Genomic DNA, 12,434 nt, shown 5'->3' with positions numbered 1-12,434 from the left:
TAAATGGAGTCACACACATGACAGAAATTTCAGGGACTTTTAGTTAAAAATATTTCACACAAGTCCAGATTAAGGTCATTGTTAATTCATCCATGGTTAAGAACATGCCAGTGAACAGGTTATTTAATACAGGTATAAAAGGTATCAAGATCAAGGAGAAGCAATAATCAAAGAAGGAAAAAAAAATCCCTAAAGAGACAGAATTGAAGCCCCAGATCAAGAAACTTCTTCAAATGATGGGCTAAAGCTTTCATTTTGTTTGTTTGTTTTTAATTTTATTACCAGATTTGAAAATAAAGTCTTCACACATCCAAGCGGAAAAAGTAGCCCTTAAAAGAAAAGAGTCTATTTCTCGTTGGAATTATCTTTCTTATGTAAAAAACAAAATGCTAAGAAAGAAAAGAGTAGTATATTAAGAATGTGCCACCTACCTGAGGGAACATTTGTGAGAAAAGAAAAAAAATAAAAACTGTAATAAAAGTGCTTGAGAATGGCAAAGAAGTGCTATAAGAAATGATGGTGAGTAATAAAATTAGTGAAACTTTACATGAGGTTAAGATTTCTTTTGGAACTGTTTAAAAACATTTTCCCAAAATATTGGAAAGAAATAAGACTCTAATAAAAATAACAAAGCTATTAAAGGAGATCATCTGAAAAAACCTTGAGATAATGAAAGAAAAATGAATAAAACCGTCAAACTTATCATCTGATCCAAAGGGAAGGACACTAGGCCAATTTGTTTTCAGAGCCATTGCTTTTCTTTACCCCAGTCTGCTTATACTGCAGGAAGAATGACTACTGCACTTCTGGCTGGGGTTAGCATAGTAAAGACTATAAAGGAGGTTGGAAGGAGAGAGGAAAGGAAAAACCTCAGAAGCTTCTCCCCTACCTGTCCGTCCTGATTGGCAACTTCCACAGCAACTGCATCCCCTTCAGAGCTCCGATTCCTGCCAGACAAGTCCATCATGGTGCCAGTTTTGACCAGGTAACCTAGACAAAGGTAAAAACATGTTCTCTTTAGATAAAAGAAAAGGCAAGTTACACTATCTCTCCAAATATAATTATGTAGATAAAAATACTATGACTCAAATATTACATCTGAAAGTTATTTCTATAAATACAAGAAAATTGATAATGTAAGATACCAAAAAATCAATATTATTGTAGATTGTTAGAATTTTATATAGAAGCCCTCATTTCTCATTCTAAATAAGTCTTTGCCACAACAATTAAAAAAAACTCCATCTCTTAAAAAAGAATAAATTAATATTAAAATATTTTCTTTGATATATAAGTCTTACAACAATTTTACACTGAACAAAGAATCTGTTAATAACACTTGTTTTTTATCTGTTTACATTTGTTCCTAATTTTTACTATGAAAAATAATATGTAACAGTCCAATAAGCATTCTTAATTATGTATATGCGTGCATGAGTGTACAAATCAATGCAGGTGATTTTATGTTGTATTTTCAAGAGTGGAATTGTTATTTCAAAATAGCATATTTTATATACAATATATTACATATTATAATATATATTATATATTTATATGATATTATATATAACATGTATAACATAAATAACATATTTTATATGTATTTTAAAGCTTAAGAGATATTGCCAGATCATTTTTCCAAATTGCTGACATTTTTCACCTAATCACAGCAATAAATGAGAATATTCTTCTCTTTGCCTCCTTATCTGAAATAGACTTCACTGTACTTTTTCATTTTTGCCAGTTTTATGAGTATAAACAGATATTAAGCTTTTACTTCCATTTGCATTTTCATGATTACCAAAAAAATCCCCAGTCTTTTTACATTGGTATTTTAGATATGCAATTTTGTGAATTGTGTTTATACTCAATTTTCTATTGAGCTATTCAACTGTTTGATGATACACAAGACTTCTTTATATGCTATAGACCAGGTCTTTCCAGAGCTTTTCACTTCATGACACTCAGAAAACTACTGTATGTTATCATGATATAAACTTACTAAGAAGCTGCCAGTGATTATAGGCCGGTCCACCTGGGGATTCTTGCTCCCTCCTTGCTACAAGGTAGTCTGAAAGAAATGAAACCCATATCTAGTTCAGCTTGGACCAGATATGATAACTCCTATTGATAATGTTAACTTTGATATAGTGTCTATTTTCCAAATTTATTGTTTAATTATTGAGTTTGAGCTTTATACTATTTAAAGTGTATCTGTTTTTTGTTATGGCTTCTAGATTTCGTGTTTTAAAGAAATCCCCTGAATTTTATTGTAGTTTTTAGAATTTTTTGCCCAAGACTTTTGCAAATCATATGTGATGAAATTTTAACACTATTCTTCTTGCACGTGAACATTATAGAAGATACCAAAGCGAAAAACAAAACTACAAGATGCTTCCAAATTCTGACCAGTTATGCATTATGTACTGGCTGAAATAAAATGAACATGAAAAAATTTCTCTGAAATGTTTTCAATTAAACAACATCTTAATGATAGTTTTCAAGAAAAGGAACGTGATGTCATCTAAAAATCCTTTTCTTGGGATTTAATCATCTTCTAGGTGCAGCTGAGTCCTGCCTTAGCAAACTGATAGATTCTCTTGATCTCAATGTTGGTGTTGTTAAGGAGGTATATTGGATTAAACAGCAGGGACATTTCTTTCTATTCTAATATTCTACAATTCTACTGTATTTCTCAGAGTTACATGCATAAATAGTGAGAAAAAATCAAAGGAAATATATTTTTCAGCATATTGGTGGCATTTCCTTTGGTAAAGCCAGATGAAGATAACTCCAGTGTTAGAAAATTAAATTTATTTTTTTCTCTTTCTTTTTGAAGAAAAATCTTGATGAGAGGCTTTTAAGGAATACGTCAATTGCTTGAAGTGAGCAAGATTATGGTTTTGCCCATGGGATTTCACAATCTTTAGAAATTACTATCACAGGGATATGTATTTTAAAAGGGGGAAGTATTTCAGAAGAAACTAATTATGGAAAACAAGGCAGCTTTTAAGGTTATTTTGTCAGTTCTTTCCATGTTATGCAGTAGGGTCTTATGAGTCAAGACCAGGGTTTAAAACGAGACATCAAAGCCATACAAGTGAACTAAAAGTTACATATGTTCTTAAGGATTAGTGGAACTTAGGGTGATTAGTTTTTTAAAATAAACTGAGATACTTTGTAACATTGACCAGAATCCCCCCTCACTTGATTTTGATAATACCCCATTAATCTTCCATCTACTTAAAAGTCTCACTGATTTTGTTTAAAGCCCAAATTTATTATTTTCATTACCTGACTTAGGGAAAAATGATAAATGGGACCTTATTCCTATAAAAACATATTCCCATAGATATTAGCATCTGAACAAAATCTTGTTATAATCATAGCTGATTATATGCCTATCTTCCCCTTTCCTGTTCAGGACATGCCTATCTTTCTCTCTGAAGGATCTTTCTTAGATATCTTGCCAAAGGAGATTCATTTAAACACAGTGGCATGGATGACCTTAAGGGTAAAACTCAAGATATCTGCTTTTAACATCCTAATTCTCGTCTTGATCCCTTCCCTCTTTGGACTCTTTACAGCTCACTCAAATCACAGTGTTGTTTATCTGAATCTTAAAACTAGTTATACGTACTGTGCATTTGGAAATTAATCACAGATTCTCCTGTTTTCATATTTACTTTCATGACAGACTTGATTTCATGTTTTGCTTTCAGATTTAGTTTTCTATTTAACTTTCCAAACTTTTATACACACACACACACACACATACACACACATATATATGGGCTTCCCTAGTGATTCAGTGGTAAAGAACCGGCCTGCCAATGCAGGAGACGTGGGGTTGCTCCTTGGGTCAGGAAGACCCCCTGGAGAAGGAAATGGCAACCCACTCCAGTATTCTTGCCTGGGAAATCCCATGGACAGAGGAGCCTGAAGGGCTACAGTCCATGTAGTCGCAAAAGAGTTGGACATGACTTAGCAACTAAACAACTAAAGTAGTAAGAACAGAACTTTTGTTCCAAGTATCAAACCCTTGTCTAATCAGTTTAAATAATATTAGAACAACAGAAAAGCTAAAGGGTCACGGGTCCAATAGATGTTCAAAGTTGGAATTTAGAAGACACAAAGGCTCCTCTCTTTTAACTGCAGTCTTCTTTTAAGTGGCTTTAATTCTTTCCTGCTGCAAATAGCTGGGAGGTGAAGGGAACCAATAGAAAGAAAAATAGCCACTGATGATTGCAGATTTATTTATTTAAACAATTCATCAGGGACAAAAGAGATCTTATTAAAATGAAGTTCCCCTGAAGTAGAGCTCATCCTCTGAATTTATCATTAACCTCTCTCCAAAACTTTATTCTGTTTCTTGTCCTGTACCAGTTCACCCTAAAGACTGAGGAGTATCAAAGAAAATTGGGGATTGTAACAAAGAAGGACTCATAGGACCTTCTAGGAATAGATCCCCTCACTCCATATCCTCCGCTTGCCTCTTGTTTGTAGAAACTTTCCCCTAGGCCTTCCCCAAGTCCCAAAGAACAAATCATAAAAGTGAGAAAATCCAGAAACAAAAGAAAACAGTCAAGCACAACAAAATAATAGTTTAGCATTTAAACAAAGTCAAGAAACTTTAGTTCCTTCAGGGCTATAGATAATATTCTGAACCACATTCTTGAGCTATTTTGCAGATATTGGAACCCTCACTGAGTGGAAGAAGTTAACTGCATGCTGACCACAAGCACACAGACTCCAGACCAGCTGCAACCAGAAGGCTGATGAAGGTGCCTCCCAGTTACCTCAGTACCAACCAATCAGAAGAATGTCCATGAGCTGATTCCCTACCCCACAACTTGCCTCCTTCATCCTGGCTTTAAAAACCTTCACCCGAAATCCATCAGAGAGTGCAGGTCTTTTAAGCACTAGCTGCCTAGAATGCTTGCTTGACACCCTGCAATAACAGCTGCACTTTCCTTCACCACAACTCAGTGTCAATAGATTGGTTTTATAGCACATTGGCAAATGGATCCAAGTTTAGTTTAATAGCATTACTTCTTGCTCCATTCAGAAAAATCCGTGCACAGAAGATTGACTGGTCTACCTCAGAGTACATCCTCATCTGTAGATGGAGTACTATGGACCAGACCATTTGATGGCTCAGCTGCAGCATCTAACCTGTGAGGGGTAGGGGAGAGGAGCTCACTTGACATGGCTGTAAAAAAAGATTTTCCAGGAAAATGTTATTGCTTTGGACAGACAAAGTAATAAGTGTTTAGCAATAATTGATAACTAACACTATGCTTTTCACACATGAAATGCTCAAAAACTACTTACTGTTATTCCACTATCACACTACTAGGTTTATAGATACATTTTTTTAGGTATAATCCATATACCATGTGCGCGTGTGCATGTATGTGTGCTAAGTTGCTTCAGTTGTGTAGAGCTTCCAGAAGGAATGCTGTCCTGTTGAATATATGACATTGTGATTTTAGTCCAGTGAGACGTCCAACCTACAGAAATGTATACATGTACACATTAGAAATGTATACATGTACACATTAGAAATGTATACATGTACACATTAGAAATGTATACATGTACACATTAGAAATGTATACATGTACACATTAGAAATGTATACATGTACACATTAGAAATGTATACATGTACACATTAGAAATGTATACAAATGTATACATGTATACATTAGAAATGTATACATGTATACATTAGAAATGTATACAGTTATGTATAAATATATATGTGTATATATACGCACATATACATGTATGTGTGTATAATACATTATACCTATGTATACATTTACATACATACATGTATGTATATATTTAACATACATGCATATATTTATATGTATACATACGGAGAAGGCAATGGCACCCCACTCCAGTACTCTTGCCTGGAAAATCCCATGGGTGGAGGAGCCTGGTAGGCTGCAGTCCATGGGGTCGCTAGGAGTCAGACGTGACTGAGCGACTTCACTTTCACTTTTCACTTTCATGCATTGGAGAAGGAAATGGCAACCCACTCCAGTGTTCTTGCCTGGAGAATCCCAGGGACGGGGGACCCTGGTGGGCTGCCATCTCTGGGTTCGCACAGAGTCGGACACGACTGAAGCGACTTAGCAGCAGCAGCAGCAGCAGCAGCATGTATACATAACTCTATACATTTATACATAGATTTCTATAATTGGAAACCTAAACTGATTTAATCTCTGAGATTCTACTTTCTTATCTTTAAACTGTACATAATAATGCCTGTAAAAATAAAAATATTTTACAGGTCATATATTTGAATATCCCATGAAATGATTCCATAAAATATAACATTTTCCAAAAATTGTGCACAACTGAGCTTTCTACCATCCTTAAATAATGAATCCTTTGAGATAACTCGGTTTTCTGATAATTGGGAATTAAGCACCATTTGTTTTAATTCTAGATGTTTTATAAAGAATCATCTTGAATTGTATTATATACATTTCAATTTTCTTACAGTATATGCATGTGTGCTAAGTTGCTTCAATTGTGTCCGATTCTTATGGACTGTAACCTGCCAGGATCCTCTGTCTATGGGGATCTTCCAAGCAAAAATACTGGAGTGGGTTGACATGCCCTCCTCCATGGGATCTTTCTGACCCAGGCATCAAACCCATGTCTCTTACATCTCCTGTATTGGCAGACAGGTTCTTTACCATTGGTACCACTTGGGAATCCCCTTCTTAGAGTATATCAAATATAAATTAAATTTTTTTAGTGACCTGTTTTTGTGTTCAATCACTAAGTCATATTTGACTCTTTGTGACCCCATGACTGCAGTACACCAGGATTCCCTGTCCTTCACTACTCAAATTAATGTCCATTGACTCGGTGATGCTACGTAACCATCTAACCCTCTGCCATCCTCGTCTCCTTTTGCCTTCAATTTTTCCCAGCATCAGGATCTTTTACAATAGATCTAAATGACCGACAAATCTTCACATCAGGTGGCCAAAGGATTGGAGCTTCAGCTTCAGCATCAGTCCTTCCAATAAATATTCAGGAATGATTTCCTTTACGATTGACTTGTTTGATCTCCTTGCTGTCCAAGGGACTCTCAAGAGTCTTCTTTAGTACCACAATTCAAAAGCATGAGTTATTTGACGCTCAGCCTTCTTTATGGTCCAACTCTCACATCTGTACATGACTACTGGAAAAACCATAGCCTTGATTATATGGACCTTTGTCAGCTAAAGTGATGTCCCTGCTTTTTACTATGCTGTCTATGTTTGCCACAGCTTTTCTTCTAAAGAGCAAGCATCTTTTAATTTCATGTCTACAGTCACCATCTGCAGTGATTTTGGAGCCCGAGAAAACAAAATCTGTCACTGCTTCTACTTTTTCCCTTCTATCTGCCATGAAGTGGGGGTTGTCATGAGCTTCCCAGGTGACAGTAGTGATAAAGAGCCTGCCAGCCAATGCAGGAGACATAAGAGATGAGGGTTTGATCCCTGGGTCTGGAAGATCCCCTGGAGGAGGGCTTGTCAACCCACCCCAGTATTCTTGCCTGGAGAATCCCCATGGACAGAGGAGCCTGGTAGACTAAGGTCCATAGGGTTGCAAAGAGTTGGACACAACTGAAGTGACTTAGCACGCAGGAGGGCTGTTATATTGCATACCCACTAATACACACTTGGCTTTAATACTGTTTACTGTCACAGTCTAGAAGTTCTATACACATATTTTCTCCTACACAGCATAAGCCCAAGATCTCTGTGCTTTTCAAAGTTATGATGTCTAATTTTTTAGGTTTTCTGACCCCCACCTTTCTGTGAGATTGTAGTTGTCAAATGTTAGTAGCTATAGTGTGTCTACTTCTATTGTGTCTTCTATTCACACTACTTCTAGTGTGTCTACTAGCTACAATAGTAACTAGCAATTACTGAGTGCTTACTCTTTGCCAAGCAATACCTAAGTATTTTATAATATTACTTCATGGAATGTTTACAACCAATCTATTACATGGGCACCATTTCACAGATGAAGTAACAGAAGCACAGAGAAATGGGAGCTCTTGACCACTATGCCATGTGGCTACCTCCCTTCCAACTGACCTTTTAAAGTTTCTCTGGGTTTAAAAACCAAATGAATAGGCTCTGGGTTCATCCACCTCACTAGAGCCAATTCAAATCCATTCTTTTTTACAGCTAAGTAATATTCCATTTTATATATGTATTTAAGCACATATATATGGAATCTAGAAAATAGTACTGATGAACCTATTTGTAGGAAAAGAATGAAGATGCAGGTATAGAGAACAGGCTTGTGGACACAGCGGGGGAATGGAAGAGTGGGGCGAATGGAGAATATAACATTGACATATATGTGTGAAAAAATCCACATATATGTGTTAAAAAATGACACATAAGTATAAAATAAAATCTAGGCATAAAATAGATAGCTGGTGAGATGCTGCTATATAATACAGGGAGCCCAGCCTGGCGCTCTTTGATGACCTAGAAGGGAGAGATGGGGGGAGGGGAGGGAGGCTTAAGAGAGAGGTGATGTATGTATTATTATGGCTGATTTGCATTGTTGTACAGCAGAAATCAACACAGTATTATCAAGCAATTTTCCTCTAATTAAAAAATAAATTTAAAAAAGCAAATGAAAAAATGAGAGAAAATTTCATGTCAAATATGCAGTTAAGTAAGGAACGAGATTTAGGAGATTTTCTGTGAATGATGTTCTATAAACTGTATGGAATGTACTCTGTAGGACCTCTGCTCTGATGAATAAAGTATGAAGTGCTAGAGAGCTGAGTTCTGAATAGCCAAAGTACTAGACACAGATGGTCAGGTGTCTTTTGTAAAAATTGCCCACTCAGATGACTTTGAAAAATAGTTATATCATTAATCAGAAATCAGATCAGATCAGATCAGATCAGTCTCTCAGTCATGTCCGACTCTTTGCAACCCCATGAATCGCAGCACGCCAGGCCTCCCTGTCCATCACCAACTCCCAGAGTTCACCCAGACTCACATCCATCGAGTCAGTGATGCCATCCAGCCATCTCATCCTCTGTCGTCCCCTTCTCCTCTTGCCCCCAATCCCTCCCAGCATCAGAGTCTTTTCCAGTGAGTCAACTCTTCGCATGAGGTGGCCAAAGTACTGGAGTTTCAGCTTTAGCATCATTCCTTCCAAAGAAATCCCAGGGCTGATCTCTTTCAGAATGGACTGGTTGGATCTCCTTGCAGTCCAGGGGACTCTCAAGAGTCTTCTCCAACACCACAGTTCAAAAGCATCAATTCTTCGGCACTCAGCCTTCTTCACAGTCCAACTCTCACATCCATACATGACCACAGGAAAAACCATAGCCTGGACTAGACGAACCTTTGTTGGCAAAGTAATGTCTCTGCTTTTGAATATGCTATCTAGGTTGGTCATAACTTTCCTTCCAAGGAGTAAGCATCTTTTAATTTCATGGCTGCAGTCACCATCTGTAGTGAGAAATAGTGTCCTGCAAAAACTTTTTAAATGTTTATTTATTCAAAAAGAATGACTAGTCCATAGTATTTGCAGGTGTTGAATTTTATGTGTATAAAATATTCTCTCTAGATTGAAGAAGCAGAAGTAAAACTCTGGCTTGACAGTCACAAGACATATTATCATCATGATTTTTCCAGGAAGGAAAGACACAGACTATCACACTTTAAGATGATCTTAAGTTTGTACCATGATGGTAATAATAGCTGGGCACGCCATTCAACATGCTGCTGCCAGATAAGTGGCCCAACGTGTTTACAAAGATCACTAAAGAAGTCTGGCCACCTATTTGATCTATTTATTCAGTAAGACCAAATTTTTTTAAATGTTTAAGGATAGAGTGAATTAACCACTCTAACTCCAGTAGAGATTTGGGTAGGCCAAGTATGACTCATCATGGTTCACATGTCACCATTACAAAGAGTAGCTATAACAAATTTCTATATAACCAGAATTTTTTCTATGTTGATATAAACACATATATGCATACTATATAGGCAAACTTGTAAACTTTTTAATACACACAAATATCTTCATGCAGATATAGCTGTCCATATGTATTTGTCCTCACTTTTATACAAAAATTTGCTTTGTTCTGCAGATTGACTTCATTTTTCAGATGTTGCCACTATTGACAATACTGAAGTATCCATTTTTGAGACTATATTATATTATTACATTTCACTTTTTCCATTGCTATTGAAGATAAAGCATCAGGATTAAGATTACTTGATCAAAGAACTATGTGTATTTCTCATTTTTTGTATATGTTACCAGATTTCTCATTTTTTGTATATTTTGCTTTTTGACTTTTTTTCAGCATTATTGTGGGAAATAAGTATTATAGCCTTAAAATGTTTTCTAGTCTGATGAACATCCAAAAAAAAAAAAAATCTCATTATTAACTTAATTTGCATTTCATTAATTAATAGTAAAACTAACCATCTTTTTACGTTTGTTGGCCATGTAGATTTGCTCTTCTCTGAATTGCTACTTCATATTCTCTGACAATTTTCCTATTGGTTTGTATCATTTTTTAGAGAATTCTTCACATCATGTTGAATATATTTTAATCACTTGACTGTTATCTGCTTTGAAAACTTTTCCCCCAAAATCTATTTATCTATTGATTTTTGCTAATGTTTCATATTTTAAGTGTTTTTTTAAATAATGTCAACCATTCCTATACCTTTTAAATAGCTCTCATCTTGTTTAAGATCTAACTTAAAGATTGTATATATAGCCTGTAAGATTTTTTCTAAGATATCTATTGTTTCATTTTTATATTTAAATATTAATCCATCTGGAAGGTGTTTCTGGCAATGATATGAAATGGGCACGATTTTACCTATTTAATTTTTATGGAAGCCACTTCCGCCACATCATTTGTGCCTGTGCCATTCCACTCAAAAGTTTACCTCTGTTATACGTGAATTCTCATTTATGCCTGGATCTGTTTCTGAACTCTGTACTTCATTCCACTGATCTATTTGCTTATTCCTATGGATTACTACTGATTTGATTATAATGGCTTAATAATATGCTCTAGGTCTATAAAGAACACCTGTCCTTATTCTTCATCTTTTTTACAAGCTTCTTGTTTATTGATAACTTTATGACCCTATAGGAAATTCAAGATCATTTTACTCACTTATGAAAAAAGCCCTCGTGATAGTTCTATAGGATTTATAGAGAAGGAACATTTTTATTACATATATTTTTCACAAAGTTAATTTTGACCTTAGTTTTAGTTTTCTTTTTCTTATGCTCATTTGGAAAAACCCATACAAACTGGTCCACAGGGAGATGTCTTTATCTGAAGTCTAAAGCAAAATATAAATCCTTGGAATAATTCTGGCATCGTGACATTTATTCCTTTGTGTACACACAGAAAACAGAAGGTTAAGCTTCCATAGAAAACAAAAATGGAAAACGTTCAGTTTTATTCCTTCCCTTGTGTCTCAAGAGAAAAATCTTTCAGTGTCTGGGGTTAATAAGAGAGACATAGAGGAAGAAGATGTTATATTTTCCTTATTTTCATAATTGACACGTATATTATTTTACATCCTTTCTTGCTATGGTCTGGCATAAGTTACTGTTAGACATAGTGATTCACATTTCAGGTATATTTTAGGCTGAGACACTTGGCCAAATACCTGTACAAAGGATATTCTATCATTGAATATGTCTTTTCCAGAGGCAGGTAAGGATAGCTCCATTTTCAAATTTTCATTAAGATTACATACATTATTTTACAAACAGCTTTCAAATTCTGTGATATTTTGCATCTTTGAACACTAAATTTAATTGCAATGAAGACTATCATTTTGTGGTTTAATGGAAAGGCCATACATTTAGCACCTTACCAACCTGGATTCAAATTAATGGATTTAAAAAGTATTTATAATCCAAGGGAAGAGACCCTGAAAATGTACTCTCTGACAATTTGTAAACGTCTGGACTGCAGCCCACCAGGCTCCTCTGTCCATGGGATTCTTTAGGCAAGAATACTAGACTGGGTTGACACGTCCTCCTCCAGGGGAACTTCCTGACCCAAGGATTGAACCCTTATCTCTGGCATCTCCTACACTGGTAGGCAGACTCTTCACCACTGTTGTTATGGTGAAGTTGTGCCCAGTTGTGTCCAACTCTTTGCAACCCCATGGACATTTGGTTGCAAAGAGTCAGACATGACTAAGCAACTCATGGTACATCAGTGTCTCCTGGTTCCCCTGGCCTGTGTGTTCTCATAGTAGCTGCCTTAGATTACATCTCTATCACTCCTATCTAGGATTATAGCAATGTGCCCAATTACTTTCTCACATCAATTCATGCTTTACAGTCTACTTCAGCTAAATTTTTATTGGCAGTATATGACAGTATTAC

This window comes from Bos taurus, chromosome 1 (genome assembly GCF_002263795.3).
Source record: "Bos taurus isolate L1 Dominette 01449 registration number 42190680 breed Hereford chromosome 1, ARS-UCD2.0, whole genome shotgun sequence".
NCBI lineage: Eukaryota > Metazoa > Chordata > Mammalia > Artiodactyla > Bovidae > Bos > Bos taurus.
This window is presented reverse-complemented; position numbering follows the sequence as displayed.